Source organism: Canis aureus, chromosome 15, assembly GCF_053574225.1.
Source record: "Canis aureus isolate CA01 chromosome 15, VMU_Caureus_v.1.0, whole genome shotgun sequence".
Lineage (NCBI taxonomy): Eukaryota > Metazoa > Chordata > Mammalia > Carnivora > Canidae > Canis > Canis aureus.
This window is the reverse complement of record NC_135625.1, coordinates 49,660,419-49,686,864: the sequence shown is the minus strand read 5'-3', so window position 1 is coordinate 49,686,864 and position 26,446 is coordinate 49,660,419. Positions and strand designations below refer to the sequence as shown.

At 43.1% G+C, this 26,446-nt stretch overlaps 1 pseudogene; it reads left to right on the top strand.

Annotated features, from left to right (window-relative positions):
* Positions 1 to 26,240, top strand: part of LOC144284165 (CCR4-NOT transcription complex subunit 4-like) — a 41,292-nt pseudogene extending 15,052 nt beyond the window's left edge.
* Positions 26,241 to 26,446: the final 206 nt, after the last annotated feature.

Sequence of the window (26,446 nt, the reverse complement as noted above, 5' to 3'; positions counted from 1 at the left end):
GGAAGGAGCCCCACATTCACGCCAGATTCCTGGTGTGGAGGAAGAGGGCCTGGGAAGGAAAGTGCTGTGTCACACTGGGTGGAGGGAAATGTGTGTGAAGCATGCTAAGGTGGCTGGACATGGTGGCAGGGTCCAGATGAGGGATAAGCAGAGAGGGAATGCTAGATGTCTGCACACATATTCCCCGAGATCCTCAGTGAGCCCCAAGCTATGCACAGGTCTACAGAAAGAGTAGCAAGGACAGTTATGTGGAACCTAAGTGCTGGGCAGAAATTAAAGGCCACAGGATGTGAGGAGAAGTTGGAATTGGTGCTTAGCACAAGAGTAGAGACCTTGGTGAGTTCTCTAGTGGTGACCCTAAAAAAGCCACTCCATAATAAAATGAGAAAAAATGGAATTAAACACTCCTTAACTAAGCCTAAGACCAAGCCCTAGCAAGAGAAAAGTGATCCACTTTTAAGGAATTTAACTGCCTCCAAACATAAAACCCAACACTCTTCAGAGGAAGATAACATCATACAGATGTACTACAATATATAACCTACAATCTCCAGCTGACAGCAAAGAAAACCTTCACTGGATATTATGATACACAGGAAAAAGTGAATTAAAGTAGAATGATGAGTTACTAGAAATAGATAAAAATTTGATAGCTTGTGTATTTTTTGTTGATTTGCTAATCTTTTCGTCTGCTATTAAGCCCATCCAATAAGTCTTCATTTCCAGTATTTTGAAATTTGATTCTAAGCTTTTAAGTGTGACAGTTTCCTTTTTTCTTTTCTTCCTCCCTCCCTTCCTTTTCTCCTTCCTTCTCTCCTTTCTTCTTTCTTTCCTTTCTTTTTTTTCTTGCTGAAATGTTCCATCTTTTTACCTAATTCGACTATTCATTAAGTCCTTTAAAATATTTTATATAGCTATTATCGCTCTTGTCTGCCAATTCCAAAATCTGTGTCATTTCTGAATCTGCTTCTACTGTCAAATTTTTCTTTTGATTATAGGTCACATTTTTCTCCTTCTTCATGTCACACAATTATTTTTTTCTCTTGCGTGCTGGATATTGTGCAAAAAGAGCAGTAGAAACTGAGGTTGAGGACATTCTTCCCTAGTAAAGGCTCACTGTTTGCTCGGTCAGGCAACTAGGGTAAGGCTCTGCTTTCTTCAAGCTAATGAGGAGATGATCTGGGTTGGAGCTGGGCAGTCTCTAATGATTTTTGCTCATCTCCAGTGTCTTTAGAGTGGGATCAGACATCACGCTCCCTCCATAGGCACCTTTGTATCTCTACATCATACAGTTATGAGATCCTTCTCCCTGTTCCAATCCAACTTCCACTTCCTGCATCATTTCATTCAGTGAAAATCCCAAGGTGCAGAATTTTTGGGTCATAGTGCTTGCTCTGTGTTGTGGATCCTTCCCCTGCAGGGTCATTAAAAATTCAGCTATTTTCTCCTGAGCCTGCAATGTACCACTGCCTACTCAGTGCTCTTCCTTGGCTGTGTTTCCAGACTTGGCAAATAGCCTGCAGAAATAAAGTGACTGCTTACCTGGGAAGGCTTTGTTCCTGTCTGGAAGATAGTTTATTCTATTTCTTGGTATTCAATGCTCTTTTATCTGAAATTTGAAAATTTAACCTATGTTTCATCAATGTTACAGCAAGATCTTTTTATTTTTATTTTTATTTATTTATGATAGTCGCAGAGAGAGAGAGAGAGAGAGAGAGAGAGAGAGAGGCAGAGACACAAGCAGGCTCCATGCACCGGGAGCCCGATGTGGGATTCGATCCAGGGTCTCCAGGATCGCGCCCTGGGCCAAAGGCAGGCGCTAAACCGCTGCGCCACCCAGGGTTCCCCACAGCAAGATCTTTTACGAATTTCTCTATCCTTGCTAGATGCAGTACTCACGTGGTAGTGTCTTAACTAATGAATATCCAAGGTCCCCGAATTTGTCTTCAAATGTTCCCCAGTTCAATGACCATATAAGGAAGATGAGCTAAAATTGTATTTTCAGAAATCTTATCCTTGTGTCCTCATACATATGATTAGCAGATTTGGAGTTGAAAACAAGACTGGAAGGTATCGTAGTTTCTTAGTTTCATCCACCTCTGGGGCCTCTGCTGCTTGCTTTACCAGTTAACTGTGAGCCATCACCATGTCACAGGACATGACAGGTCCAAATCCTTCACCACCTGCTAGTCTTCTAGCGACTGCTCCTAGGGCAGGTTAGTGACCAGCAAGACTGCTTCCTCCCACCGCCTATGGCCAGCTCTCTGTGGGCACAGGCCACAGCCACAGCATGGCCCAAGATGCAGAGCATGGATGGACTTCTTCAGTAGTGCTCAAGTGGTGAGTTATGCCACCTGGAAGTACTTCGGGCAATGGCGGGGAACAAATAGATACACATCTTCTTGCTACTTCTGATGGACTTTTCCAAAGCGTGATTTTCTGGGAAGCCTTCGACAGACATGCTGGATTTCTGTGTGAATGCACCTGTGAAGTTCCCAGCAGTGACTCTGCGTGTACCTACCAATGAGGTGGTGAGTGCATCCATGCCTTACCTGTACTTCTGCCCTTCCTGCTTCACATTCCTTTTCTCTCTCTGGAACTGCTTCTTGGAAACAAAACTTCTCCAGCTGATTGTTTCTTTTAGCTCTGGTTTCTGGAGAAGCTAGGTTAAGATCATTTGACTCATGCATCATAAAGTCATGGCAGGGAAAGGAGGGAGTAAAAACAAATTGCACCACTCTTGATGTTGCAGCAAATATCTTCTCGAACAAGTGAGATACAGTTAGCTGCCAAGAGTTGTCTCAACCCATTCATGTGGCAAGAGCTCCTTCCGTCTCTAGGGGAGTAAGAAACACATTCCATTTATACACATCTTTGTTTTTAAGGTTTACAACGATGACATAGGTGAAAATCCAAAATTGGTATGCATCAGGGAGCAGAATTTGTTTCTCTTCTCTTTTTTTCTGATCCATTGACTTTCTGGATTTCTACCCCCATTCATTGAAAAGTTAGCAAAAAAGTGATAGGACAATATCTTAACAACTGAATCCAGAAGAAAGGCTTTCACTCATGAAACTGCCATGAGTAGCTGAATTAACATGCATCACGCATAATCTTTCTGAGCCTTGATTTCCTCATCAGATTAAATAAAGAGTGAATGAAATAGGTGTGTGAAAACTCCTCTCAGCACATAGTAGGCACTCAGCAGTGTCAACCTAATTTGAATCCCTGTGTTTATTTCAAACAAATTGCTTTGCTTTATGTGGCTTTTGGAAGGATGTCCTATTCCACCTCTGGGTACTAATTGCCTTTTCAGATTACGTATCTCATTAAGCTTTGTATATCTTCATTTCTAGCACCGGTAATAATGGAGTGCTCAGTCATTGTTATATTCACTATCCTGACAACATTTATTAAAATGAAGCAATTAAGTATTGTCTTAAATGGAGTTTAGAGGTAGGGCTCATTAGACTCAGGCTCATTACAATTAACTTAAATGATAAATGCAAAATTATTTCATCCCAGCTCAACCCTGAAAATTGGTTCAACTGTATTTCTCTGGAGCTGGCTTTCCTGCCTCACATAAGAGCAAAACTAGTTTGAAACATTTCAGTGAAACACAGTATTCATTAAAAGGATATTATTAAAAATGTAAAGCCCCAAATTGGCTCACAGGGGTTCCTGCACTGTTAACATCTGAACCCTGGCATACCTTACTTTGCAGGCTGCCACATAATTGGGCTCGGGGGCTCCCTTAAGTGGAGGTAAAGAAGGAAACAGGCCCAGCTTTAAATGGCCTGAGTGTTCATTTGCATTCGGCTGCACAGGCAATGAGTCCCCTTTGCAGGCAGTGGTAAGAGTGACAGGGCATAAGAGACGTCCCTCCTCCTGTGGATCTGCTTCGAGGAAGTCAGGGTTCTCTACCTTAATCGGTCATCGTGGAGAATTGCTCCCTTGCCAGGCTGCAGACATCGGGCCGAGTGTTTAGAGAGTTTTATTCTGTTCAGTTTATTCTGAACAGTTCTTGTGAAAGGAAATACAAGTAGAGAGGGATCCCATCCAAATTCTCCTCCCCACCCCAACTCAGCACATAGGAAACTTCTGGAAAGACATCATTCCAGAGTGACAGTGTGGATGTTAGGGTCAGATGGACTGTACGTTATTTCTGGAGGTGCCAATGGTTTCCTGTGTGATCTTCTAGACATTTACAGCTTCACAAAGCCTCAAAGCTTTTTGTGGTCTGAAAATGGAAATAATGTATAATCTTCCCAAATGTGGGAATAGATAAGATAATGAATAAAAACCCTTACTTAGCACAGTCTCTAGCACATACTACATGATAGACAAATGTTTCTTCTTCCCTTGACTTCTATGGGTTATATCAAACATTCATTATGGTTTGGAAGATATAATGTGGGTGCTTTGTATACTGGATGGTGTGTGTATTGGGCATTGTATGCATTGGATGCTGTATTGTATGCACTGGGTGCTGTAATATATGCACTGGGTGCTGTACTGTATGTACAAGATGCTGTATGCACTGGGTGCTGTATGTACAGGATGCTATGTGCCCTGGGTGCTGTATGTGCTGGATGCTATATGTACAGGATGCTGTATGCACTGGATGCTCTATTGGATGTATGGATGCTGTATGCATTGGATGCGTATTTATTGGATGTTGTATATACTGGATGCTGTATGCACTAGACACTGTATGCACTAGATACAGTATGACTGGATGCTGTATTGTATGTATGGGATGCTCTATCTGCTGGATGCTGTATGTACAGGATGCTGCCTTGGATGTACTGAACATTGTATGCATTGGACGTTGTACACTGCTGGATGCTGTATTGGGTATACTGGATCCTGTATGCACTAGATGCTGTATTGTGTGTACTGGATGCTGTATTCACTAGACATTGAATGCACTGGGTGCTCTATGTACTGGATGCTATATGCACTGGATGCTCTATTGGATGTATGGATGCTGTATACATTGGGTATTGTATGCACTGGATGCTGTATGCACTGGATGCTGTATTGGATGTATGGATGCTGTATGCACTGCATGTTGTATTGTATGTACTGGATGCTGTATTACTGTATGCTTTATGCACTGGATGTTTTATGCGCTGGATGCTGTGTATTGGATGTACTAGAGTGTCTGGCACATGTGAATCTTGTATATTATATTTTATCTTTGCTTCTCTCATCTGGATGACTATGTGCTTTGGTTTTTGATTCAGATCATAAAGCCTCCCTCATATGGTCCCTGAAATCTCTCTAATAATCAGATGACAAATTAAAATATTTTTGCCTCTCAGGGATCATGATTTGAATGTGACCTAAGAAAAAAAATTATAGAAAATCTTGCTTTCTGACAACAAAACTGAATATGAAATAGGTTGTGTGGCATTCGGGTGCTGAGATGGGAGAAGAATGCATCAGCTAACAGAAAACCAGATATATCATAGTTTAAAATAATCAGGTTTAGTATTTTCTTTCCCATTAAAACCATCTGCTATTCAGTAGTCTAGGGTTTTGAATGAAATGGTTCAATAATGCTATTAGGGTCTCAGGGTCTTTGTATCTTTCTTCTCTGCTGTTATTAGCTGGCTGCCTTTTATCCTGATGTTTGCTGCCTCATTGTTACAATGATTGGTGGAGCCTGGGGAAGAAGCCTGTGCGTTAGCTCCAAGACAGGATGGGAAGGCAAGAATAAAACATTTATATCTCCCTAAAAAGGGGCAGTCTTTTTCCTCCACCAAGATTTGTTAAATGGATAATCTCTAAGCATCAAAAAGGGAATACTATATGGCCATACATATGAGACACATGTCCACACTATGGATCTGAGGAGTGACTGGCTCCTTGCAGTGGTGGCAGTGGCACCTGGCAGTCTGTGCTCAGTGGTGACAGCCCAGGGATACACCAGCTATGCTCTTTCATTTTGCATTTCATGTTCTTTGCATTTTGCAGTTGGAGGATCTAGCTGAGGAGAGGAAATGGAGGGAACACTCAGGGTATGGCAAAGTGTGCAAAGCCTAGGCTCAATGTCTGTGAGCATGTTGTGATTCAGCACAGAAACAGAGATTAAGCAGCTTCAGCCGGTGCCTTTGGACAATGGACCTGAATTCTTCATCAACACCCAACTGGGGGTGCCAGGAAAGAAAGCTGCTGCTGTAAAGAGAAGGAACAATATCCTCAAACCTGAGACCCTGGAAGAGGAAGCATATTCAGAATGCTGGAATAAGGATCTCTGAGAACCTGTGCCCCCCTAATGCAAACAAGAACACCGGCAAAAATTGTCCAAAGAAACATTTTTAAAGCTCTGGACAATCCAAGGAGTGCTCATCCAAGAAAATGATGGGCTTTCACTCACTAAGAACAGCAACCCTGTGTGTTTAACTTGCACTGTACCACCCACCTCAACCAACAGCCCGAAATAGCACTATGTGTGGAAACCAGGAGCTCCCCAAGAAGCCCTTCTCAGAGAAGTGCCATCGTTTGGCCCAACTGGCAGCTTCCTTCAATATGTCCCCCAGGAGGACTTGTCTTATCTGGCCTGAGTCAGAGCTTGCTCAGTGCAAACAATGCTTTCTCTGGAGACCTCTGCCGAAAATATTCCAGCAATGTTTGACGTTATAGCTGCTTGAGGCAGTGACAATAGTTAGAATAAACAAGTGGTTGGTGGAAAAACTAAAGGTAAAGCTGGGGAGTGGGATGGGAAGGCTTTGAAAAGGTCCGACATACCCCTGGGGGTCAGGAAGGCCACACACATGCTCAAGGAAGGTCTGAGAGACTCTGATTTCCAGGGTGTGAGCCAGCAGGAAATGAAGGCTAAGGCGGGGCTGTGGGTGCCTGAGTATGGAAGGTACTGAGGTGCAAAAGTGGAGAGACATGTTGGTTCAAGGTGTTCAAAGACATGATGGCATCTAAGGAAACCTCTGGCCAGTCATTAGCTGACTACTAAGTCCACAGCAGAGACTTCCAAGGCGACACATGACAAAGAATGCTGATGTCTTTGAATTAATTCCAAAGGTCCCCAAACAATGACGAATGACAACCCCTAGGATAAGACATCAATGACATATTTCCAGAGTTACCACATTATAATACTTAAATTGATCAGCATTAAATAAGAAATTAGGAGAAAAGTGGTGGCAGGGACAAAAGAGGGCATGTTGCATACACAGGAAAATAAGCAGTCAGGGAACCTGCCCCTGAGGAAGCCCAGATGTTGGACTTCTCGAATGAAAAACTCACATCACTTATTTTAAATATTTTCAAAAAATGAAATGCAGCCATATCTAAAGAACTAAGGAAAATTATGAGAATACCTTATGAAGTAACTACAAATAGATACATAGAGATGTATTTCTTTTTTTAAAAGATTTATTTATTTATTCACGAGAGATACGGAGAGAGAGGCAGAGGCACAGGCAGAGGGAGAAGCAGGCTCCCTGTGAGGAGCCCGATGCAGGACTCAATCCCAGGACCCCATGATCACACTCTGAGCTGAAGGCAGAGGCTCAACCGCTGAGCCACCCAGGTGATCCCAGAGATGTATTTCTAAATGGGAATTCTAGAGTAAAACCCACGACAAAGGAGTCACCACAGGGGCCCAGCGATATGCACTGTTGGTGGGCTCACAGCTGCTTTATAAAATGGTCTGGCAGTTCTTCAAAATGTTAAACATAGAGTCACCATATGACCCCCAATTCCACTACTGCGTATGCACCTGCTTTGGCTCCATAATGAATTAGCTCCGGCTCTGTCACATAAACCAATACAGATCTGTTCTCTATTGTCACTGTAAGCCAGAAGCCCAGCACAGGTCTCTGCGGGCTCGCGGCACGCTGTCACCAGGGCTGTGCCCCTTCTCAGGGCTCCAGGTGACAGTCGCCTCTCCTCTTCCCCACACTTCCCTGACTCTGGCCGCGTCCCCTTCACCTTCCGAGCCAGACACAGCAGTTGCGTCTTTCTCATTTCATCTCACTCTGATTTCCTGCTCTCCCTCCTTCTTCCACTACTGAGGACCCTTGTGATTACACTGCACCTACATGGATAATCCAGGACAAACTCAGCATTTTATATTCAGCTTATTTGGCAACTTTCGTTCCCCTTTGCTAGGTAGCAAAACATAGTCAGGGATAAGAACACACATGGTTTTTGCAGGTTCGGGGGCGGACATTGTTCTGCCTACCACAACACCCAAGATAATTGAAAACATGTATTCGTGCAAAAAATCCGTACAAGAATGTTCATAGCAGAATTATTTGTAATAGCCAAAAGTTGGAAACAACCCAAATGTCTGTCAACTAATAAACGGATAAATGAAATGTGGAATTTTATTCACAGAATTGAAGGAAGTACTTACAGGTGCTACTGCATGGATATAACTCAAAAACGGTATCTATTTAAAGGAGCCAGTCACAAAAGGCCACATCCTGTACAATATACGGATTGTTCAGAATAGACAAGTCCTTTGGAGGAGGAAATGTAATAGTGACGGCCAGGTATTGGGAGAAGGGCAGCACTGGGGAGTGCTAGTCGATGAGCACGGGGTTTCTTTTTGGGCTGATCAAAATGTTCTGAGATTAGATAGTGGTGATGTTTGCATAACTCCGCAAATGCACTAAACGACACTGAATTCTACCCATTAAAGGAGTGTGATTTACGGTATGCTAATTGCATCGCAATAAAGCTGTTAATAAAATGTATGAAATCTCTGAGAGGACTTCCAGACCACACTGAATTCTGAGTCCCCCGGACAGATGCTCACGGAGTAACTAGAAATGCCACTAAGCACTTGCTTGGCTCACGTCCGCTGGGACTTGGCACTTGTGACTTGCTTCTCACACTCAAGGATAGGGGCAGGGCCTACACTGCGCAGAGTTCAAGAGCATACGTTTTATTGTTGCTGTTGCTGTTTTATGTTTTGTTGGAAATCAGGCGAGCTAAAGTTCAGATCCCAGCTCAACTATTTCTAACTCGGGGACTCTAGCAAGTTATTTCACTTTTAGGTTTTCCCTCATCGTGAGATTGAAATCACTGCAAGACCTTCACGAAGCTGCAGTGTGGAGGAAAAGTCTGTACTTGTAGCATACACTCTCAGAAGAGGTGGCATGGCTCCCCAGGAGTGAGAAGGATTCTCAGAAGGACACGGAATCTCAGACATTACAATGGTGTGTGTCCCACTGAAACTCAGCACCCCCCCGCCCCCGACGAAATCCTAGGCCTTAGCCATGTCATAAGGCTGGGAAGGCCAATCAGGGAATAAATGTCTAAAAAGGCGTCATTGAGAGTTGATGGCTCAATGGAATCATTGAAATCAATGAAAATCATGATGGAGTCTCCTTCTCCATTCTTAGGCCAAGACGAACTATTGTATCCAAGTTACAGGCTGCGGGGCCATCTGGAGAACGAAGGGGCTTCTGCCTGCAGCCCAAATCCTGCATTTCCAGGAACATGCCATTTGACTTGAAATACAGAAACAGCAACAGAGAAAACAAATCCATCCAATGAGCATTCCTCTCCTTGTAGCACATCAATGAGCCTGTGGTTTCTTCTACTAAGAGGGGGACTGCGAGTGCTTATTGTCCCTCCACCATCCCGGCTTCAGCGAGATGGGACAGGTGATTGATGGTGAAATCCTCCTCCACTTTATGGACCATGCAGGCTGGGTGGAGGCGACCTGTGGGGCACCCCTCCCTCCGAAGTCCTCATGGGACCCTCTGCTACATTCGGTGTCCTCTCTCTGTCCCAGGTCCCCAGGGCTGCCTCTCTCTCCCCATACCCCACTCAGCCAAGCGGATCCCAAAGGTCAGGTTGTAAATGCCAAAGATGGAACGTATCCATCAAACATAAAGAAAGTTAAATATTTTAATAAGAATCGGATGGCTGTACCTAGTGGGCATTCACATGTGTAAACCTAAATCTCCAGAGGTGTTTTTAGAGCCAAAATTTTCACTGCCCATTGATTATTTCATTTCTCTCTAACAACTTACCTCCAAGAATACCAGTGATTTGTGTAAAAAATTGAATGCAGTGTAAGAAGATGCGTCCTTTAATGATGTCATGTTTCCTTTAACAAATATTTGTTGAGTCTTAGGTGTGTGCAGGTATTGTCCTCGGTGTTGGGGTTACAGAGGTGAGCCTGATAAATACATCCTTGACTTTATGAGACTTGGATTCCTATGTGTGTTTGGGGGGGATGGGGGTCAGAAATGAATGAATAAATATATATCACTAATCATGAGGTAAAAAATACTGTGAAGAAAACTACAACAATGGCCAGAATGAAACTTGGGCTCTACTTAAAATGTTCATACACAGCATCTCTAAAAAAGGTAACATTTGAGAGATGAGAGAACCAAGGAGTGTCTTCAAGGAAATGGTGCTCCAAGAAGGGGGAAGCAGGCATAAAAGCCCTGGGCTGGAGATGTATGGCTGGCGGGTCTGTAGGGTCTTCTGGAGGCCAGTGTAGGCTACAGCTCAAGGTGTATACAAAAACCTACACCCCCACCCCAACATGCACGTCATTTCAACTAATATGAAGTTATAGTCGATAGCATTTTGTTTCACGGAATGGAGTCTTTTACTTGGTTTCTTTCCAACGCTCCAATTACTTTTTTTTTTTTTTAAGAGAGAGACAGAGAGTGGAAGCAAAGGGAGTGTGAGAATCTGAAGCAGGATCCACAACCACCACGGAGCCTGACACAGGGCTCAATCTCATGATCTTGAGATCATGACCTGAGTGGAAACCCAGAGTTAGACACTCAACCATGAGCCACCCAGGCATCCCTCTCCAATTCCTTTTTAATGTCCCAGAATAGGGGTTCTCCAGAACACTGTAAGAACTCTGCATTCACACGTTGGAGACTCTGAAAATTCAGGGCCAGGTGACATGTGCATATGACATTTTAGGCTACCCACATAGAATGTACATACTCACCTACTTTTGGAAATCCTGAATTTGGTCTGGGAGGTCTCTTTCCGCCTGTGCAATTAGCCATACAATTTATGATTTCTCCATTAGTTCCTGCTTTCCCCACCTCATAAGAGATAATCTGATGTGTAATATGTATACTCAGCTCTGCCCTGGTGATTCTTGTCCTTCCAGTTAAAGGATACAGAGTTTTCTGGGATGATAACAACAAAATGTGCCATTTATAGTGTATATTGAGTGCAGAGCCCTACGCTAGCTGCTTTAAATGTCTTATTTTAGTAATTATCTTAGCAGTTTGTATCCTAGATATATTTTTAAATTATTATTTACATGTTACAGTTGCCAAAATGCTAACTAACTAACCAAGGTGAAGGACCAAGTGGGAGGCCAAACTAGATTGGATATTTGGGCGTCTCAGTCTTGAGCACTGTCTGAACATTGGCACGAAGCCTCCATGGGATGGCAGGAATCGAAATGAGAGAAGCATCACCACCATCCTGATGCCCATGTGCCTCCCCCGGGTCTCAGACAGCCAGAGGCTGGCAGGTCTTATCTTGGGCATTTGCTCAACAGGTGAGCAGAACCTGGATATCCCCACAGAACAGGGAGCAAAGGCTGGATGTACAGCAGCCACAGAGCCCAGGAAGGCTAGATGGTCCCCGCTGTACCCTGTCTGCTTATATGTGACACAAGTAAACTTTCTTTGACTTTAATTGTACCTGACAGGCAGGGACAAATATGTTTACTTTTGCTTTAGCAACACTTCAGTGGTATCGGGGAACCTTCGAATATGGCAGTTAAAGGATTCTCCACCCAGTTGGTATGAGAGGGAAGTCAGCTTCCTCCCATTGGTTTCTCTCTGACTCTGTCTCTCCTTGCATCTCTCTCTCTCTCTTTCTGTGTGTGTGTGTGTGTGTGTGTGTGTATCCTTCAACATCTCTAAGAGAGTCATTTTCTACTATTTTTCTTGTGTAATTAAAATACAACAGGTACTAATTAAATTCAAAAGTTCCATATGCTTGGCATGTAGCTATGTAATCTTCATCAAAATAGCATGTAAAACATTTCCATCACCTCAGGGACTATCCTTGTCACTGTTTCTGGTCAATCTCCCTCAGCTCCTAGAAACGACCACTTTCTGATTTCCATCATAAACAGTTTCTGCTGGTTCTTGGGACACAATATCAATAGAATCATGCAATTTTGTGTCTGACTTTCTTGGCTCAGTAGAATGCTTTTGAGATTCACCCCAGTGTTGCCCATGTCAATAGTTTTTGTTCCTTTTATTTGTCACGATATATTTTATTACATAAAGATTCAACATTTTAAAAAAATTCTATTTTCCTGTGGATGGGTGAATGAGTTGTTTACCTATTTGGTCCTCTTTTGACTAAAACTACTCTCGGCCTTCTTATATTAAGAGTTATTTGAGGACATATGTTTTCAACAGTTTTTTTTTAAATTTATTTTTTATTGGTGTTCAATTTACTAACATACAGAATAACCCCCAGTGCCCGTCACCCATTCACTCCCACCCCTCACCCTCCTCTCCTTCCACCACCCCTAGTTCATTTCCCAGAGTTAGGAGTCTTTACGTTCTGTCTCCCTTTCTGATATTTCCCACACATTTCTTCTCCCTTTCCTTATATTCCCTTTCACTATTATTTATATTCCCCAAATGAATGAGACCATATAATGTTTGTCCTTCTCCGACTGACTTACTTCACTCAGCATAATATCCTCCAGTTCCATCCACGTTGAAGCAAATGGTGGGTATTTGTCATTTCTAATAGCTGAGTAATATTCCATTGTATACATAAACCACATCTTCTTTATCCATCATCTTTCGTTGGACACCGAGGCTCCTTCCGCAGTTTGACTATCGTGGCCATTGCTGCTATAAACATCGGGGTGCAGGTGTCCCGGCGTTTCATTGCATTTGTATCTTTGGGGTAAATCCCCAACAGTGCAATTGCTGGGTCGTAGGGCAGGTCTATTTTTAACTCTTTGAGGAACCTCCACATAGTTTTCCAGAGTGGCTGCACCAGTTCACATTCCCACCAACAGTGTAAGAGGGTTCCCTTTTCTCCACATCCTCTCCAACATTTGTTGTTTCCTGCCTTGTTAATTTGCCCCATTCTAACTGATATAATAAAATGCAGTATTTAAGGTGTATAATGAGATCATTTTGGCCAAGAAAACCACCAATACCACCACAATCAAAATGATGAACACATCCATCTCCTCAAAATTCTCTATAGCTGCTTGTAATCGCAGCTCCCTGCTGCCCCATCGCCATCCACAACCAATCACTGAAGGACTTTCTGTCTTTATAGATTAGTTTGAACTCCCTAGATTATGAAAAGGGAATCATAGATGATCATTTTATAATTTTCAATGAAGGTGTTTTATAAACAGCCCTAATAATTACCCATAACTGTCAAGGCTCTACTCACTTAATTCCACGTCCGATCATTCTAAGGCATTAGAACTCTAAACTACCCATAGAGAGTGGACTTCCTGCCGTCACAACATGGGCTTCGTTGGGTCTAGACGTTGAGATGTTCACTCTTCTGTTATAGACTTGTCTCGTAGGGGAAAAAAGAAAAGAAAACAAATGTTTGTTCTTGCTTTCTTGGTACTTCCTGGCCAAACATTAAAAATGCAAAATGAAATTGCTATCGTCACATTATTCCCTTGCACGTTATTTACTAAATGGAGTAAGCATTTATCTCCTGGCAACTGTTTGGAAATGCTTTCTCTGTCCCCATTCCATCCCCTTTCTATTACACGGCATTTGTAGCTTGAAGAGCCTCTGTCTTTCAACATCACAAAGCACATGCTTCCCAGAGAACAACGTGTGTCTTGGCTCAGTGGACAGTGGCCAGAGTGTGAAGAAAGGGAAACTGCAGAAGGAGGCCACCTTTGAGAATCCCCGCGTTGTTGCTGTGTGCTGTGATGGGCCCCTCTTCCGCTCCTCTTCGCAGGCTTGTCTGTCCTCCTGTTCATCTGTCAACTAGCCCATGGTCCTCTACTGATTCTTAGTTCCCACAAGTTTTTGCACATGCGAGAGGCACAGCAAGAGAACCAAAACAAAACATAATAATCCTTCCATGACTTAGTATCAGCTTCATGACGAGGGGCAGACATATATAGTCTAGAGGTGGATGGAGACAGGTTCTATGGTGCTACAGGAATGAAGGAGATGCAATGATGAGATCATGGTCCTTAGGACTTTATGACCCCACATGAAATCTGATGAAATACCAAGAGATCATAGAATTGCAGGTGACGGACCAACATTACACAAACTCAAAAAAGATGGATGTAGAAAAGGCAGAATAACAGCTTATGAGGAGGTTACAGTGTATCAAGTGGGTGTCTACCTGCACAGATCAGGACCAACGTGTACCACGTTTGTGCAGGACCAATGTGTACCATGTTCTGGGGGAGTCAAGAGGAATGTCACTGGCTGATATCATCGCTCTGAAGGTTATGGAAGAGGATGAACCTGCTGTTCCAACCTCTGACCTTTGAGTGTGAGATGCCCCGGGCGGTATTCAGATGGACGCCCGGAGTGGCTGTCTTTGGACATGATGTTTTCATATTTGCATGAATGATTCCCACATGAATACAGTTACTGACGTAAGAAAAATGTATTACTTACAACTGAAACTGTGACAAATAAGAGACAATATTATTGGGGTGCCTGGGTGGCTCAGTGGTTGAGCATCTGCCTTTGGCTCAGGGCGTGATCCTGGGGTCCTGGGATCAAGCCCTGCATTGGGGTCCCCGCAGAAAGTCTGCTTCTTCCTCTGCCTGTGTCTCTGCCTCTCTCTCTGTGTCTCTAATGAATAAATAAATGAAATCTTTAAAAAAAAAAGAGAGAGAATGTTATTGGACATTTATTACACCAGATACTGTTCAAAGTGCTTTATGTATATTGACTTATAATTCTCATGACAATGTAATTCTCCTGACAAACTCATCGGGAGACTGAGGCACAGAGAAACCGTTTCTCCAGCCTGCAGGAGCTGGAATTGATACCCACACAGTGCGTGTCCATCCGGAGCCCCAGCCCACACTCACCACGTATCAATCAGACTCCAGTTCAGATCTCAGCCTGCAAGCCTTTTAAGGTAATGCTGTATTTTCATAATTGATTGTAAATTGATTTTCTAGATTAGTTCCCAGGAGTGGTTCCCAGCTACACAGAAGGTATTTACCGTTGCCACCGTATATTCCCAGACCCTTTGTGTGGTTTCCATATTAAAAGGGAGTAATTTTAAATTGCCTCTGACGTTATTATATAGCAGACCGTAGTTTATCATCCCTGCTTTTCCACTTAGGTTTCAGTATTGTTCTACTTAAAAACCCAAGATTTCAACACTCCCGGATTTCATCCGCCTGGCACGAGGTCCCAGGAACATTTTACAAAGGCATAGCTGGACTGAGGAAGCTGGTCTCCCACAGGACTCAGGAGCATGGTCAAGTCCATGAGGATGACTTGCAGAAAGATGACCAACTTCCAGGAAAATAAAAGTTTGTGTTTCTTCCAGGATGATTTTGTAAGAACCTGCACCATTGCCTTGAGAAGTTTGGGAGCTTCCCTCATAGAAAATTGTGCAAGGGGCAATGTTTATTTTTGCAGGTTGCAAAGTAACCAGAAAAAAGATCTTATTCAGGACTAACTTCTTTCCAGGGCAGCTCCAGTATTCACAGGGTAGCATCCATATACAGTTGACAATTGGGGAAAATATCTTTCCCATATAAAAGTACCACCGACATTGGTCCTGCTGCATTGTCCACAATGTTCTCACTTAGACTTCGTTTTAAGCTTTTTAGGATCTAGGATCCTCTTGGGAGTCTGGTGAAAGTTACACACGATTTCCCTCTAAAATTCTTGTGTTCGGGTATCTAAACGCACACGTGCACAGGGCTCTGTATTCAAATCCAAGAGTTTCAGCCCCAAGCTGAGAACCCTGTGATGGAGAGATCTTCCCTTCTATTAAAATTTTACTGTTTCTAGAAACAGGCTTTTCAAATGAAATCCCTCTGGCATGCCCTTCTGGCAGGAATTCAAAACCTCACACCTATCAGGGTAACTGAAATAAAAAACACAAGAAATAACAGGTGTTGGAGAGGATGCAAAGAAAGGGAAAGAAACCCTCTTACACTGTTGGTGGGAATGCAAACTGGTATAGCCACTGTGGAAAACAGTATGGAGGGTCCTCAAAAAATTAAAAATTGAATTATCTTATGATCCAGCAGTCACACTACTATTTACCCAAAGAATACAAGAACAGCAATTCAAAGGGATACACGTACCACTATTCTTATTGCAGCATTATTTACAATAGACAAACTATGGAAGCAGCTTAAGTGTCCATCGATAGATGAAAGGATAAAGAAGATGTGATATATATATATATAATTGATAATATAATAGATGCATAGTATATATATCTAATAGATATATTATATATATAATGGAATATTATTCAGTCATAGAAAAGCATGAAATCTTGCCATTTGCAATGCCATGGATGGAGCTGGAGGGTATTATGCTAAGCAAAATAAATCAATCAGAGAAGGACAATTGCCATATGATCTCACTCATATGTGGAATTTAAGAAACAAAACAAATAAGCAAAGGAAAAAAAGGAGGTAAACCAAGAAACAGACTCTTAACTCTAGAGAACAAACTGATGGTCGCCAAAGGGGAGGTGGGTGGGGGGTAGGAGGAGATGGGTGAAGGGGATTAAGAGCACACTTAACATGAGGAGCACTGAGTAGTGTGCAGAATTGCTGAATCACTATACTGCACTCCTGAAACTAATATTAACACTGCATGTTAACTGTATTGGAACTAAAATAACAATTTAAAAAATAAAATAGAAAAGTCAAAAACAAATAAAAAATAAATAAAATGTAACCCCTGCAATGAGTAATACTCCAAAGTCTTTCTATGCACCACTGTGTCAGAGATTGGCAAACCAGGCACTGCTTGATTCTGGTGATGGAGAGTTGCTTCAGGGACAGGAAGATTACCTTCAGTCACATCATGAGAAAGGAGATGTCACTTAGAGTCAGACCCAGGTCAGCTTTTTATGATGGGGTCAGAGCAGAGGGCATCTAAGTCTGATCACTTTCCTTCACTTCCCTGTTGTCTTTCTTACTAATCTCTGAATTCACTGAGGTCGGAAGCTGTGTTTCCATAGTTCTTAAACCCAGAGTCTGATTCTATGTGCCGGGTGCTGATAATTCTTACAAGAGTTCTGTGAGATACCGTTCCACTTTTACATGTCAGTAAACTGAGGCCCAAAAAGATTAAATGGCTTGTCCAAGATCACCTAATTCATAAATTAGGACCAATCCCACCCTGGTCCTTCTGATAACCCACCTCAGGTGTGCTCTGTCGACCTTAGAGACTCAAGAACAGGTAACAAAACGAAACCAACATCATGAAGCAGATATGATGTAGTGATGATATAATACACAGAGTTAGGGCAGATATAATACACAGATTTTCAGACTCACCTGTGGCTGCTGTGATGGGCCAAGACATTTTTCAAAAAACTATGTAAATATTATCTAGAATTACCAGTAAAACATTCGATTCTAAGCACTGTTATTTTTGCCTAAGACTAAAAGCTTTTACAGCTTTTAGTTACCTAAAGAGTCGATTATTAAGGGTTATTAAAATTAACATTCATAAATGAAGATGAGCCCAGTGGTGGGTCCCCCAATACCCTTATTCAGTATTCTACAAAGAAGCGTGGTTTCCATGAAATGTCTAGCGCTTCCAGAAAGCAGATATACCTATGGAAAGTTACGTTTCTCTACTTTCAGGAAGGACTCTGTAATCATTACAACAGTGTTGGGTTAATTACGATGTCCAATTGCTGTTATGTTTGCTTTGGTGTTACAAATTCCTATTACTTTACATTTTTATCAGTTCCATTTTTTAATAGTGTCTAATTCCCATAAAATGAGTAGAGATGAATGTCTGCATCAGCAATATTTGTGCCTGGATTTTACAATAAATAGACCTTAAGTGCATCCATATTGTAACTCAAATATTAATCACCATCCTCAAACTGTCAATGACAAATAATCCATGGAAATATTCAGGTTCAGTGGTTTATCATTATCTTTATTTTTTCCCCCCACAGAAAGTTGGATCTGCACTGGTTAGTCAACAGTCCCCACTAAACTGATGGGCTACGAGGAAAAAACATTTGGTTACTGCTGCATTAGAATATATGACAATGTATATACATATATTATTATTATTTAAATATTTTATTTATTTATCCATGAGAGGCACAGAGACAGAGGCAGAGGGAAAAGCAGGCTCCCTGTGGGGAGCTCGATGCAGGACTTGATCCCGGGACCCCGGGACCCTGGGACCACGTGCTGAGCCAAAGGCAGAGGCTCAACCACTGAGCCACCCAGGCGCCCCCATATACACATATTAAATGTCAGACTAAATGTACATGTGGTGCTGAGATCAATGTAGATCTGAATCATCTGAGTTTCATTGAGGCAGTAGATTTTGAGTGTTCTGCATTTAGGAACAGGCTGTTGGGTCGCTGACTAAGTGAGTGACTGGCAGGGAGGGGACCTTGCCAGAGGGTTAGGTGTGGCCCGAACCCAGAGCAGAGTGGAGACTTTCAGCCAAGGCAGTGGGCTGAGCAAAGGCTTTGGCTGGAAAGTGAGGTGTCTGCAGCACAGTAAGAGCATGGGCCCAGGGGAGAGATATGGAGCCCAGAGGGCCGTGGGGGTAAGATGAGGTCAGGAGGGCGCGGTCCCGCTGTCACATTCTGGAAGCTGCAAGTAGTCTAGAAGGGCCGGAGCAGCAGCCAAGGCTGCTCCCTCAAGCACCACCTTGTGCCATTCCTGCTTCCCGCCTCCCCACAGCCCTGAACCAGGGGGACACTCAGCATCTTCATGAACGACTGGCTCATTTGGGAAGAAAGTGATTCCTAGTGAAGTGAGCAGACACATCCCAGCTCATCTGAATGCCACAGGGCTCCTGGGGAGGGGTCTGAGCTCCGGGAGGCAGTTCTCTCTTTCTGGTGCTGGATCCAATCAGAAAAGAACACTCTCGTAAGGAAACTGCTGGATTTTCCATTTTTCACTGGAATCAGGCTCTGGAGATTACTTTCCCTGTGAACTCCAAATTCCACTGTGGCTCTGGTTGCAGCATGTTTAATTAATTGGAATGAACAAATGGTTAATAAGGCTTAGAGCCATATTGTTTATGAATTAGTTTTGAAAGTTCATAAAATATAAAGGAACATGAGCTACTAAAGATAAAAGGCCCATGTGTAAACCACTGAACCCAAGAAAAAGAGTTTGATTTAAAAAAAATTCATGAACAAGTGTTTGAATCTCTCCTCCATTGCCTCTCTTTCTCCTTCAAAATTAAGCATCACTGGCAAATTTTGTGTTTATTTTTCCTTGTTTTTCTTTGCAATTTTACTAAATACATGTGTTCCCAAAACACATCAGCTTTATTTGTTTTGGAGCTTTTAAAATGATTTGATGGTATATGATGAAATCATATCACTTGCTTTTTAAAAATGTCTCATTTTTAATTTTTAAAAAGTAGGCTTTATGTCCAATGTGAGGCTTGGACCCTTGACCCTGAGATCAAGGGGTAGCATGCTTGACTGACTGAGCCAGCCATGTGCCCCGCTTGCTTTTTTCAAAAAAATTTTTTATTTGAATTCAATTTAGTTAACATATAGTGTATTCTTAGCTTCAGGGGTAAAAATTTTTTTTTAAGATTTTATTTATTTATTTGACAGAGAGAGAGCACAAGCAGGGAGAGTAGCAGAGAGAGAGGGAGAAGCAGGCTCCCTGCTGAGCAGGGATCCTGATGCGGAGCTCGATCCCAGGACCTCGGGATTATGACCTGAGCCACAGGCAGATGCTTAACCCACTGAGCCACCCAGGTACCAGGGTTAGAATTTAGTGATTCATTAGTTGCATATAACAGCCAGTGCTCATCACATCAAGCGCCCTCCTTCCATGCCCATCACCTAGTTACCCCATACCCCCAACCCTCCTCCCTAGATTATTCACCACAACCAAGTGGTATTTATTCCTGGGCTTCAGGGGTTCAACATTTGCATATCAATCAGCATGATACACCACATTAATAGAAGAAAATATAAGAACCATATGATCCTCTCCACAGATGCATAAAAAGAATGACAAAATACAATATCCTTTCTGGATAAAAACCCTGCACCACACAGGGATAGAGGGAACATACATCAACATCATGAAAGCCAAATAGGAGAGACCCACAGCGAGTATCATCCTCAGTGGAGAAGAATTGAGAGCTTTTCCCCTGAGGTCAGGTCCACAGCAGGGATGCCCACTCTCACTACTGTTGTTCAACATCACTGGAGTCCTAGCCTCAGCAATCAGACCACGAAAAGAAATAAAAGGCATCCAAATCAGCAAAGAAGATGTCATACTTTCATTCTTTGCAGATAACGTGATACTCTATGAAGAAAACCCAAAAGATCCCACCAAAAAATTGCTAGAATTGATACAGGAATATATAAAATCAACACATACAAGTCAGTTGCTTTTCTATACACTAACAATGAAGCAGCAGAGAGATAAGTCAAGGAACCGATCCCATTTACAATTGTACCAAAAACCATAAGATACATAGGAAAAAACCCAACCACAGAAATAACAGATCTGTGCTTTTTTTTTTCCAAAAGGAATTTATATATAAAAGAATCACTCATGTGGCCACATATTGCTCAGATTTATTAATTTTTACTGTTTCATATCATCCTTCTGTATGAATATGAGTAAACCATGGGATATTTATTCATTATTGATGAACACTTAGATTTTTCCAGTTTTGGGGTTTTCCTGTTGTGTTGATCTTGCCATCACGGCCCATGCAGCTTGTCTCCTGGGCAATGGGAGTGTCTTTCTAGAAGCCATAACTAAGAACCTCAGCGCTCAGGAGAGAACTTGTCCATTCTGTCCTTTCCTCCTGAGAATAGTCCTTTGGGTCTCGATGCTCCTGGGGAAACCATGTGAGAAAGCACAGAACACATCCAGCACAAACATCTGAAAGCTTATCCTATAAGGACCCGTCCTGCAGATGACAAGGCTCTTCAGAGGCGCTAACATAGGAGACTATTGAGATGTCACTTGGGAGGCCTATCTCACTGGAATTTTACTCTTAGAGATTCATTCCTTTGCATCAAGCAGCACCTTCTGCACTGCTCTTCCTTCAGCCCATCCAATTGGGGTGAGGGCAGCTGAAGAGATGCTAGGGTAGCAGGGAGGGCAGGGAGGAGGAAGAGAAGCACAGGGGAATCAGGCTTCAGCCGGACCTTCATGAGGACAAGTTTGTCAATAAGAGATTAATCATGGACATAAGCTCAGCGGCAGATATACAGACGTGCGACTCTTTGAGGCCAGAGAACAAGGGGTGTGGGTTGTGTCACCCTTCAGTCTGCATTTCCCGGTTATGGTGCATTCCATGTTAAGGCCTCCTTTGTCCTGAGTAAGAATGACAGACTGCCACACTCCTGGTCACTCCCTGCTCTGAGGAATGTGATTCTAATCTCTTCTCCAGGTTTGCAGGAACGTCTGCTTCTCAGCCTTTACATCTAGCTTGGGTGTCCCCTCTTCCTGGGGGTGCATCCTCTGATGTCACCTGCAATCTGCCCCCCGCCCACCTCCCCCCCCGCCACCACTTGCCACCTTCACGGACTGTGTCCTCCCCATAGTCGTCTTGTTCTGTCTCCCCCGTGTGCCTGGCCCCTGGTGTGGGAGTTCAACTACCTTGCTGCCGCTTTGCACACATACGGGATTTGGATAAATACGTGTTGAATAAATACATTTTTAAATTCTTGCTCTTGGGAGACCCACAGATAGCAGATAGGAGACCTCAATTTTTACATGATTGTTTGTACTGCAGTGTCCTGGGGAGCAGCAGGCCGTATCTACAGAATCCAAACTGAACCATGTGGTTTTTACACAAATGTGGAAATGTGGATTGCTGAAAACTGGTAACGAAGCAGGCTGCTCCCGTTTTCTGGAAAACTATGGATAATGATAAAACGTGCTTCTCTGTTTCCGCACTTTGTATTATTTTTAGCCAAACCCAGACAACATGCAGATAAAATTGGCATTGTGTCAAAAAAGAGAGAGAGAGAGAGAAAGACAGAGAGAGAGAGAGAGACAGAGAACTCTGTTCTCTTGCAATTACTTGGAACAGATTTAGATACTAATGGAGACGAACATTGCTAGCAGGTACACAAGGCATACTGCCAAGAGAAGTCCATGCCTAAGAAACATTAGCAGCATCATTAAGAAGCCTGCTTTAAATATTTATGTAATTTCTTATTTTTAATAGAGGCAAAAGAATTCACAATAACCCAGACTACTCTCCTTTCTCAATACAGATAAATTTGTGGGCTTGTATATTAGAATAACGTAAAAAAGCTTTTATATTTACTTGATGCATGCAACCCCTATGTGCATCCATATGTATCCAGCTTCTAAAAATTATCCTCTTGTGTGTGTCCTCTGAATAGTTGGCTTAGAGAATATCACTAGCTCTGATTTGGCCCCAATTTATGCACAGGGATGGATTTTTCCTAGGGCCAGTCTTAACGAGTGCCCCACGTAGGTGACTACCTGTGTGGTCCTAAATAGTCGATGGGCCCAAATACCCTTCCATTAGAAGAGCATCTTCCTTTAGATCTTGAGTTTCCAGCCTGTGACATATGGCAGGTAACATCATGATAGAATAATTCCATATATGTATTATAGGGAGATGAAACCAGGGAGGAGGGTTGGGGCAACACTGATAAATTTTACAAGAGCTGCTGCATGGTGCAGAGGTGCCTAAGCCACACTTTTGCAGAAGCAGAAATGGTTCTTACGTGTGAGATGAAAGCCCTAAATCTGACTCATCTGTGGGCTGCACCAAAATTATGCTACCATGAAAGGAATAAAAACATTACCCCTTTAAGAACGATTTCCCCTCCAAAAAGCATTGCTAGAGTTCAGAAACTTCCAGTGGAAGCTCTGGTTCTGGGAATAAACTTGGATAAATGATTTGTCTTCTAGCATCTTCTCTCTATATTTTCCTTTGAAGAGTCTGATGTGTGGATACATGTTGTATTTTTGTTTCTTATATGTCAAAGCAGAATAAGATTCCTTTCATCTGATTTACTTGTCTTTAGTGCAGAGTCACTTCTACCTGATTCAAGGTAGAAGAAAGAAATACTGAAATTCAGGGCGATCCCATTGCGTCTATATGCACTATCCTGTGTTACTGTTTCTTGTCCCTGCGCCCCCGTGCTGTGTCAGGGACTCTGTCTGGCATCACGCATCTCAAGCAGCCAAAAAAGTTTCTCTTTGTGACTTTCCTCAATTACCCTGTTTTCTTGAGATTGTGAAGTTTCATGGGTAAAATATGAAGCAATTAGCAAATTCATGATGGTGCCGTTGTTTCCTGAAATTGCGAGGTCAAGTAGCCACTGTGAAAGGAGGGGGCTTTATTTAAAGGTTCATGAAAGGACTGAGGGCAACTATTCACATTGTACCCTTTGCCCACCATCTGGCTTGCCCATTATTCACTCAGAGCAGCAGAACGGCCTCCTGGGGAGCTAGGTCAGGCAGGGCCATGAAGAGGAAGGAAGTTATGGTGGACTTTCATGGTGTTCTGGGAATACCAGGATGTCTAAACAAACATCAGGACATCACGTTTAATATACAGATAGATCTATCCTCGGACACATGGCCAAAGAACTACCTAGTACTCCACAAGTCGTGAGCAAGAGAAAGAAGGATGAGAAAGAGAAAGAAATAAAGAATTTTAAGTCATATTTTCAAATGTCAAAAGATATTTAAATTTTCTGGAGGACTTGGAAAAATAGACTGTTGGGTCCTATACCCAGAATTTCTGGCTCAGTCTGAAATGGCTTCAAGAATTGGGATTTATAACAAGTTCCAAGGTGCTGGTAATACTGCTGGTCCAAGGCCCCCTCTGAAAACCTCTGATGTGACATATATGAACGTGAGGCTCTTTTCCCACAAAAAGATATGGCCAGTATCACTGCTAATGTGAAAGACTGAATGTTTCTGAGATTGGAAACAGACAAGGATGTCCACCCTCCCCGTGTGTGAGTGTGTGTGTGTGTGTGTCTGTGTATGTATGTGTGTGTATGTTTGTGAGAGAGGGAGGGAGGGAGAGAGAGAGAGTCTACTTAGAAAATCCCAAGGAATCCACAAATTACCAACTATTGATAGCAGGTGAGTTCAACAAAGCTGTAGGACACAAGGGCACTTCTACGTATTACCAACGAGCAATTGGAAACTAAAATTTAAAGATAATATCACTCAAATATTATTCTGATAAAATTACCGAAATATGTGCATTTCCCACACACTAAAAATTATAAAACGTTGCTGAAATTGTAGACAACCTACATAAATCAGATTTACCACATTTATGAAATGAAAAACTCAATGTTGTTTAAGATGTTATTTCTCCCAAATTGATTTATGAATAATCCCAATCAAAACCTCCCAGGACTTTGCTGACTTTGAGACTTTAATGGTATCCACAGTAAGCAAGACAAGGTGGTATTGCCATACCACCATATATGGGCAGCCATATATATATCATGGAACAGAGAAACAAGTCCCCAAATGTCTTAACATCCATATAATCAATGGATTTTGGGAGGCAGAAGTCCCAAAGTATTCTAATGGGGGAAAAGGTTGTCTCTTCAATAGATTCTGCCGCGAAAAAAAATAGATAAGCATATGGATGAAGATGATCCTTAATATCTACTTGACACCATTCACAAGAGTTACCTTGTAATCAATCATATCTCTAAATGTAGAAACTAAAACATGAAACTTGAGAAAGAAACCATGAGAGATGTCTTACTGAACTTGGATTAGGCAACGACTTTTTTTTTTTTAAATTTTTATTTATTTATGATAGTCACACAGAGAGAGAGAGAGAGAGGCAGAGACATAGGTAGAGGGGGAAGCAGGCTCCATGCACCGGGAGCCTGACGTGGGATTCGATCCCAGGTCTCCAGGATCGCGCCCTGGGCCAAAGGCAGGCGCCAAACCGCTGCGCCACCCAGGGATCCCAGGCAACGACTTTTCAAATAGGATTGATAAAATCATAGCCACACAACAAGGAAAGAGAAATTAGGTCTTACCGGAATGCACAATGCGGGTCCGACGGCCCGACTGGCTGCGGAGCCTGCATCTCAGCCGCCAGGGCCGGGCTGCCTGAAGCCAGGGAGCCCTTCTGAAGCCTCCCAGACACTCATTCGGTGGCTCCTGGAGAGGATGCGACTGCGCGGGGAGCCAGGTAAGGGCAAAGTGGGGCCCGGCAGGTAGGTTTTGTGAAGTCCCACAACTTAGTCCTCAGTGCTGGACTTCCTTGGCCCTTGGATTATTGCAAATTGTTGCTGCTGTTTAATAAGCAGGAAGATGTCTTATGTCCCTGTGGAATGTCCTCTCGCACAGGGCCCTGGGGACGGGTGGTATCAAGTCCTACCCGTACACCTGTGGCTATCGGGTGTGCGGACTTTGTTGTCATTGACTTCACACTGACGAAACCGGACTTTGTCCCGCACGCACAGAATACACAGGAGACCCAGCAGTTTACAAACCGCTGTCCCAGGAAGAACTGCAAAGGATAAAGAATAAGAAAAACCGGAAGCACGATGAGCAAAACCAGAAAACGCCAGAATGGTGCAAACATTTGGCTAGTGTATGTGCTGTACAAGGAAACACCTTGTCCTTGCTGTAGGTCTGTCTCAGCACTACCAGCCCCAGAGGTTTAAAAATGACCGAGTATTTGGGAGAAGTTTGGTAAAATGCATGAAGTCGTCATCAATCGCAGCATGTCCCGGGCAAGCTCAGGAAACCCACACCTGCTCAGAAGGGGCTCTCGGAGCCATACAGCGTGTCACCAATGCGGCAGTGGGTGGCGGGACATCTACAGCATCTCAGGGACAAGTAAAGACTGCAGTTACTCCCCAGAGGATTGGCCTCCAAAGCCTGACCGTGTGTATCTACACACGCTAATTGGGGACAAGGAGGCCAGCTTCACCAAAGGGGACATGCAGGTCAGTGAGTATTGAGAATATGGACAGAAGCTACTCTGGGAGCTTTACACGTTAAACGCCAGCCATCTTCCACTACACATGGGTCCCGTGGATAAGAATCAGAGCAGGTGACACCACTGCAGAGGTAGATCCCCACCGACGAAGCTCAGGTTTTCCCAGGGTGGGGAAAGCTGGGAATTCACAGTGGATGTCTACACCATGCACATAGTTTGTCCAGATTCAGCGCAGAGCAAGCACACTGGCTCCTCTAGGTCGTGGTCTCCTTCTGGGTCACAGTTGTCATTCTGATGACTTCTGCTGTCCCAGCGCTTCCCAGGTGAGCTCCCTCCTTCCC